Below are 9,267 nucleotides of genomic sequence, written 5' to 3'. Positions count from 1 at the left end.
ACACCTGTGAAATGGACCTGATGGCAGCGTTTATTAAGAAAATCGCTGGAAAGTCCCATATATGGATGAAATTACCCCATTCTGAGAATGAAATGACAAAATACGCTTAAAAGAAAAGAACATAAAAATATAAGTCTCCATATGTAGTTGGAGCAATTTCAAAATCATGGAGATCCATATATATATATATATATATATATATATATATATATATATATATATATATATACAAATTTCATAGTATGGATAAAGAAAGAGTAGTTCAAAATGTCCTTTTTTTTATTCCCAACGTTTCATGATTCTTAATCACATTGTAAATATTTTAAGAAAAACTGTTTCCCCACCAAAATATTCTTTAAAATTCTTAATAGATTATTGAATGACAAGTTGGCTCAGACTCCCAAAACACTTAAAGTTCCTAAACTAAAATTTTATGCGAGTTTTCCTTTTCTCCATGAAGATTTCCTTAAGAGAAAGTTTACAGAAATTATCCAACAACACTTCCCAGCTGTGGAAGTTAAACTCGTCCCTAAGAACCCTGTCACTATTGGCTCGCTTTTCCACTTCAAAGATCGATTGAGTCCTTATATGTCCTCTGGTGTTGTATGTAAATATAATTGGCCAAAGTGTAACTCTGGGACTTACGTAGGATCTACCAAGAGGTTGTTAAAGGTCAGAATTGATTCCCATAGAGGTGTTAGCTATCGAACTGGTTGCAGAATATCCAACCCTGAACATTCTAATATTCGGATTCATGCTAAAATGTGCAAACAAAATATTGAAAACAAAGATTTTACCATCATTGGTCAAGTGTCAAATAACCATGACTTACTCTCTTCTTGAATCCATATTGATCAAAGGACTAGTTCTGTTGTTAAATACCCAAGCTTCTTCTAGTCAGTTATATTTGTCATAGTTTTCTTTGGTTCGTTTTCTAACTCTTGTTGGCATACAGTTTCTCACTACGCTTCTGCGAGGTTGATTGCACTACTTTGTCTGATGAATATATATTTCTTTTTTTTTCCTTTTAATTTTCATTTGAATTTTAAGTCATTTTTATGGTTTTGAATGAATTTGTAAAAAATTTTAACTGCTTCTTAATTCTTTTGTATGTGTTTTATTTTTAGCTCTGGACAATGTGATTAAGAATCACGAAACGTTGGGAATAAAAAAAAGGACATATTGAACTACTCTTTCCCTATCCATACTATGAAATTTGTGTTCATTACTGGCTGTTGCTGCCTTCACCGAAGATATATTATATATATATATATATATATATATATATATATATATATATATATATATATATATATATATATATATATATACACACACACTTCTGATGCTGGTCATCATGAGAATAGAATATTTTATTCACGTTTCTCATTTGTGTATTTAAAAGATGTATAGTCAGCTCGTAAGATGAGTTCTACTCACGTAGGATGAAGTAAATATATGTAAATTACATAAGACTGTCGTCATTCATGTAGTTTTATTTTCATTCAGTTCCGTATATGTAAGTTTACGTCATTTTAAAGAATTAAATTTTCATCTCATGTAGTTTTGTTACGAAGTCTTATATAAACTTATTAAAAGGTATGTATGAAACACATGCTAAGGATTTCATCATGTTTCCACGTGGTTGGAAAATGCATAAAGATTCTAGACTAAAGTTTAATCTTTTTTTTAATGTTATGAGAGGAGGTGTGCGGAGTTAGCTGAGAGTGTTACCTCGTTGGACGATGAATAGAACCCCTTCTTCAAACTGCCAAGTTGACAACCTGAAGTCGTGAGAAGCCACCCAGACCTTCCCTCACGCTTCCAGAAGGCTTAACTAGAAATTTCTAGAGTGAATTAGCAATGCAAAGGAAAGAGAGATCCAGCCTGACCCTCTGAAAGGGCCAATGTCTGCCAGTCCTCTCTCAAGCATCTATCCATCGACTATGTAAGTAGGGTAAATAGCACGTTTTGGATCCATAGGAGCAGTTCAAACCAAAATCGATTCATAAGGACCAGTTCAAATTGATCCATAAGGGTGCCCCCCTAACCTAACTCCAGCCCCTCTCTTAACCTCATTGGCTATCTCAAACCTAACTCCAGCTCCTCCCTTAACCTCATTGGCTATCTCTAACCTAACTCCACCCCCCTTCTCTTAACCTCATTGGCTACCCCTAACCTAACTCCACCCCACTCTTAACCTCATTGGCTACCCCTAATGTATCTCCACCTCTCTCTCTCTCTCTCTCTCTCTCTCTCTCTCTCTCTCTCTCTCTCTCTGACCTAACCTATCCCAACCTAACCAACCTAACCTAACCTATCCCAATCTAACCTAACCCAACCCAACCTAACCTAACCTACCTAACCTAACCATTCAATCTTAAGCCTAACCTAACCTAACCTAACCTAATCTAACCCATCAAGTGAGTGAAATAATACCTAACTACGAGTCTATCATTCAATTTTAAATAGCTATTATGGGAATTATTAAAGTTATCGTTATATTTTGAAATTATTGTTTATAAAATTATTACAATACTCATTATTATTATTATTGATTAAATCGGGGGGAATTCAAGATTTGTATAGCTGGTGGCATTATATTATTTTGTATTACCTGGAATATATATTTCAGGTTGAAACTTCTTGTTAACAATAAACAACTGTTACGACTAATGTCTATCCTTGAACAACCCAGTACAATAATAATAATAATAATAATAATAATATATATATATATATATATATATATATATATATATATATATATATATATATATACCTGTAGGGAAGTACTCATAAGCAGTAGTGTCCAATCCACTTTCAATTCTGAATTGTTCACTAGCATCGATGTTCAGTGACTAGGGATTGTACTGTACAATTGTTACTTTTCATTACCCCACCTGGAGTTCCCAAAATTACTGTTAGGTGGTGGTAATCGGAAAACAATACATTTTTGGAAGGTAATGACATCAGAACACAACAAAACAACAAGAAAACTAATGAAAAGAAAAAGGTTTTTCATGCAAAAATGGCTGGGCGAGACTCTTTCGAAATATTACCAAGGGTTCCAGACCAGCTAGATTTTCAATTTTGCATTATGAAGTAAAGATAGATATTGCAAAAATTCCAAGAATAATACTTGCATGTGTAACTTTCCCCAAAATAGCTAAGTTCTGGGGGATGAAGAGTTTCCAATTGAGCTGGAAATAAATAAGAACGTTGAGCAAAACTTCTGCATAATGCAGCAGGTCAGATGTTACGCAAACGCTTAAGGTGTGTCCACACGGTCGAACAGTGTCTGTCGGACAAATGCTGTTACCATATCTAAATTGAAAGACAATGACGTCATAAGCGTTCAAATGAGGGAAGTTGATATGGTAACAAACAGTGGTACCAGATGAAGTTGATGACCAGGATTTTTACTCCTTTTACCTGACAAAGACCGGAAGAAATGTCCGAAGCTGATGTCCGCTGGCATCTGTGTTATCTATGTCAGTGTTATAATCTGTACTCGAGAATCAAGTAGTAGTTATCGGCTTCAAGTACGGAGCATCATAACCATGGTACACCATGAAATAAAAGCACAATCCAATAAATTAAATTATGTCGCATGATTATTCCTGATCTTTTGAGAACAATGGAATGGTACATGGAAGGACTAGTTGCAAAGACGGAGTGAAAAGAGAAGCCATTCATTTAGTTTAAAGGAAACTCAAATTGATTATCAATCAGACTTTAAAACTATATACTGATGGCCCCAAACGCTTTATACATTTTATCGGAGAGCTTAAAATCTTTTATAACTAAGCAGGACACATGAGAGGAAGCATTTTTCTAGAAGCACGTCTGGAGGCGGCTTACAGAATCATATATGCCTGACTTAAAATAACATATCAGTGAACGGAGGATGTTATTGTTATTAACGTGCAATGTATAGCTTATATTATTCCAAGAAATAACTAATGAGGAAAGTAACCACTAAACAATTAAAGTGCAGTAGTTAACCCTTTGGGAGAAGAAGAATTGTTTGGTACTCTCAGTGTTGTCAGGTGTATGAGGACAGAAGAGAATCTGTAAAGAATAGGCCAGACTATTCGGTGTCTGTGTAGGCAAAGGAAAAGAACCGTAACCAGAGAGAAAGATCCAATGTAGTACTGCTTTCTTCAGGCTACTCGGGACGAGAGCCTGTGCCTTGTCATGGTCAAAGACCATGACCTCCTTAGGTTCCGTCTCTTCTTTAGACGCAGGTTCGTTCTTCACCCTGACGAAGCACTCCGGGTAAGCCGCAAAGTTCGGCCAGAATTGGAGATCGTTGAGGGGTATGGCCCCCATCTTCTCCGAGACGTAGAGTTTCCCATTCATCATGTGCATGAACTCCACATACCTCCAGGGGTTGGTTTCGGAGCATTGAGGTAAGTCAGAGACTCTGGGCCACTTGTAGGAGCCGCGAGAAGCAACTGCGCGGTGTGCTTCCCTGACTTCCTTTCTCATCTCTTGCTGTTCCTAGCGCATAGTTTCCATCATCAACTGGATCTGCTCCATGAACGCTTCGCTCTTGGGGAACAGCGGGTCTGGTTGAGGGGTTGGGGCCGAAGAGGTTGACGGAACAGGTTGATATGCCGTCACAGACATTAGAGGGTCTTCCGTCTCTGTCGATCCGGATTCTTCATCCTCCTCGGGTGGCTGGGCCACCTTTTCTTCAGGGTCTTCTTGAAGGAGATCCTTTTCGGTGTCCGAGGACACCTCTGACATCCTTTCCTGATGGATGTCCATGCCTTCCAAAGCTTAATTAATGTCGGCCTCTATCGCCAGTTGTATGCAGGGAGGCTTGACCCGTACCTGAGGCACAACCGCATCGAATGTTGCCTTAGGGAACAGAAGGCTTCTGATTGTCTCGCTTGTTAGGTAAGGTCCGGGAAAGTTCTTTTGAAACCTTCTTACCCACTTTAGAAGAGTTTCCCTCGCAGTATCCCTCGACTCCGCCATCTTAGGATCACCGAAACCCTTGGACATCAAGGCCGAGCAGATGGTGCAACCCTTTGGGTCCCAATACCTCAGGGTTTCAGTTGCGATGGAGCAGGGGGCATGAGACCTGCACACGTTGTGGCCACAAAAATTCCTACTTTTGTGGTTGCAGTACATAACTGCACACTTCACATTGGGCTCCTCCTGTAAGGAAAGAAAGAGTGAAATGAGTATGGGGTAATTTATCACACTGATAAATAATTCACATGCATTAATAGTAATTCTTACTATTATAATTATAGCTTAGGATAGTAAGCCAGAAAGGAAATAGGAAAGACACATCTGTTTCCTGTCCAGGCAATTGCTGTGACCTCCCTCAATATTAATATTTTAAAAATTTCCTTATTAGGGAAATATAGGGTGGAATAGTTCCAGTACATAGAGCTGGAGTCAGTGTATACTAGCACTAACTCCCCCACAAGTGAAATATTAATACTGTAGGGTAATGATTTTATGTTCTGAGGATCTAGGATACATCAGAATGTTGAAGGAATACTTCACTTCAGCATTTGCTTAGCGGTCTCAACAATGGACTGTGAAAGGATACACAGAATATGTTGGAAAATCATACTACTGTATGTTATATACTGTAGTTTTCTAACTGCTGTATTTGCTATACTGCAGGAATACTGGCTACTGTATAATCTTATACTGTAGTTCTGCCACCATACTACCGGCTAGGCTAGTACCTGGCGGCACTAGCCGACAGAGAGAGAGAAAGAATGGAGAGAAGAACTACCGTATTATTATAGTTTAGTACAATAATTAGGGTTGTAAGGACTACTGTCTCTAATGCCTTCTTTCCAGAATGAGGATTCAAATGGAAGGGGAGAGAATGTATCCAGCCACAATATCTGTTGCCGGCTGCACTGCCGGTTACAGGGTTTGTGGATGGCAGTCCAAGAGAGGACTGAAGAATACTCAAAGTTGTAATGGGTCTCTCACCGGCAGCCGTCATGGCTGGCACAACCTTTCCTGGAGCCTTGCTTCCGTTAGGGGGAAGGTCGAAGCGGCAATCTAGCCGCCTTTGTAGGAGCCCGGCCGGCATCGTAATCAGCTCGGCAAGAGGGGAGACTGTAGAATACCGGCCACAGAGGTTGTGACGGCTAGGCCGTCACTAAAGGACAGAAGGGGAAGGGAGAAGGTCTTATATTTTGCATAGAAAGAAGGCAGCAATTATGCCTCCTACTGTCGGCTGCAAATCAAGGAAACAGTTTCCTATGCTGACGCCGTCTTGGGCGGCAGAGGAATAACGATTTCTCAGCCTTAGACATTGCCGGATATAAGACATGTCTTCTAGTCCACAAGGGAGAAAGGTGGCGGTAACTGTACTACCACTATCGGTTGTGAACTAGGGAAGCCGGGCTTCCTATGCCGGCAACTGTGTAACCGGCAGGGGAATGACTATTCCCCCATCTGTAGGTTTTGCCGACAACAAGACTGAATACTCTGAGTTACTGTCGTATTTCAAAGCTGGGATACTCACCGGCAAAGAGGATGGACAGAAACACTATCTCAGTCAAGCCGGAGTACACTACTCTATGGCAAGACAAAAGATCGGGTTGCCGCCTAATGGCGGCACTCAGAGGGAAGGTAGGGTTTATCTGTAAATCTCTAAAAGAGACGAGTATCGAATTATGCTAGTAATTCTAGGAGATGTGCTATCTCCGATTGAATTAATAAAACGATACAATAGGATAAACGGGGATAACGTTACTAAAGTATACTAAAACGTGTTAGGGTAGCCTAACTCGAGTCGGGATCTCGGCTACGTTATATCACCGAGGCCCTATCGTATACTATCGAAACGTTTAAACAGAAGAGGAAATATTGCATGTGTAATCTTATCTTCGCTAGTATAATTTGCCTAAATAGCTAGAATTCATTATAGCTAAATACCGGGAACGTTGTACCACTAACTAAACAAAACATTTATGGCATACGACAGCGGTCCAAAATGGTCGCCCCCGGTGATGGCTCTGCTCCACTAAACACATCTAAATTATGCTAATTTAACTGTGAAAAGGGAGCCAAAAATTATACACAGGAAAGATTAAATACTCAACTTTCTAGAGGATGAAGATGCTGGAGATTGCATTGTAATAATCCTTGTGATAGTAACAAAACCGAGAGCAATTGGGAGAAACACCGTGCTTAATTCGCTACTACAAAAGGAATAGTTCGCCGGGGTGGTACTGGGAGGGGATCCACCGGGTAACTTTGATAACGGCTCCCCTTCAATTTCGCCACTCTTCCCCCTCAAAGCGAAAACTCTATTCGGAGTGAAGATTGCTATGTGTCGTCTCAAGAAATACGTCCCCTGATATTATGCAATATCCTTAAGAGTTATTGTAAGGAAACTCGCGCCAGGAGTTAGAATTCTGGAGACCTGTGGTCAGTTTTCCTGGAGTATCACTGTAGCCAAATATCCCTTAGAAAGCTGCCTAAAGGAACCTTCCATCAGGACGATATGGCTGAGCCCCCCCCCCCAAAAAAAATATATATATATATATATATATATATATATATGTATATATATATATGTGTGTGTGTGTATACAGCATATAATATACTGTATATGCGTACGTGTGTGTGCGAGCTTGCGCTTTATAGCTAATGGTTTTTGGTTGCCTATGGAATATAATCATATTGATATATTGTTGTTCTTACGAAATATTAAGTTCTAACTTCAGACGTGTTACTAAATGCTGTGCTTAGATATTATCAGGAAAAGTAAGGACTTTGGGTGTTTCAAAGTATTATAATCATGCATGTTATTAAACAATAATTCTTATATTCTCACTAATTTTGCAAGTACGGGAGAAGTAATCCTTTCGACTTCTACGTTGAGTGACTTTGAGGGAAGAGCAATTAAAGATTGTTAGTCTTGTTGACTAAAAGATGCAGACAAAGAAGAAGAAGAAGAAGAAGAAGAAGAAGAAGAAGAAGAAGAAGAAGTCTTGTTGACTTTCAAAAAAAAGTGTTTGTGTTGAAATACAGTCAGGTAAAAGAAAAAGTAAAGATTTAATTTTAAAAACAAATGTGTTTATTCGCTTATATTTTTATTAAAACATTGCAATTAGAAATACGCGATGATCAAATATAACTTGGTTATTAATTCAGTGATACCCTTTTCTAACAACAAAATCTACTTCATTTTTGTGGGGACTCTCTATCGAAATATGTATTCTGCCAATTAATCCGGGAAATTTCTCGTAATTGGTACAAGTATTTTTATCAGGGAGTTTCACAAAGTTATTGATCTTCGTACATACAGTAGAGCGGTAATAGCTCAGTGAAATGTTCAGAAATCTGTTCATTTCGGTACTTGAAAAGAATCTCCTACGACTATGTGAAATGTACCTTGTAAAGGTAACTCATGAATGGCAGAGACAAGGAACAGTAATGTTGCCTTAGCAAGCAGGATAATACCCTAGAGACTGACCATATATATACATGATCAGCCCCCTTTCCACCCAAGCTGGGACCAGGAAGGGCCGGGCAATGAATGTGATTCAGCATGTACGTAGATCTATATTCTACCCCAAAACCCCCATCCTTAGCTCACAAGGATGGTGAGGTTGCAGACACTAAAGAAACTATCGAGTTTGAGAGGAACTCGAACCTCAGACCTTGAGTGCTAGGCAGGGACGTTTCCAATAGACCACCACAACCCGATTATTGAAGTGTAATTGATATGGCAGGAGAAAAAAAGTTTCTTGTAGAGTTTTCTACACATATTATTGATGGGTGATATTCATTGTCTTGCTGTGAAAATCTATAACTATTAAATAATTCAACATCATCTAATACCTCCAATGGTTTTCTCATATCACGAAAAATTCGTTTTCATCACTAAATCTGATATTATCTTAGCCATGCCTTTACCTCTGTGGCAAGGGCAAGTCTCTAACTGATTTTGTTGCCTGTTGAGAAGTTAGAGCAGCCCTTGATCAACACTGACTTAGTAAGGAACTTGGCAAGCAAGAAAATCGTAGTGAGGTTTTATGAATAACATTCATTACGTAGCTAGTTTAGTATCAACCAAATCCCGATGTGGTTCACAGCTTGGCTTGGCAGGGTTTTATGAATTTGAGCCATGCTGAAGACTAATATTCTCCGAAGCTATCCTCTCTGAGGGTATCCTCCCTACATGATAAAGAGTAAGTGTCACTATATATATATATATATATATATATATATATATATATATATATATATACAGTATATATATATATA

Source organism: Palaemon carinicauda, chromosome 35 (assembly GCF_036898095.1).
Source record: "Palaemon carinicauda isolate YSFRI2023 chromosome 35, ASM3689809v2, whole genome shotgun sequence".
In the NCBI taxonomy this organism is placed as follows: Eukaryota; Metazoa; Arthropoda; class Malacostraca; order Decapoda; family Palaemonidae; genus Palaemon; species Palaemon carinicauda.
This window is presented reverse-complemented; position numbering follows the sequence as displayed.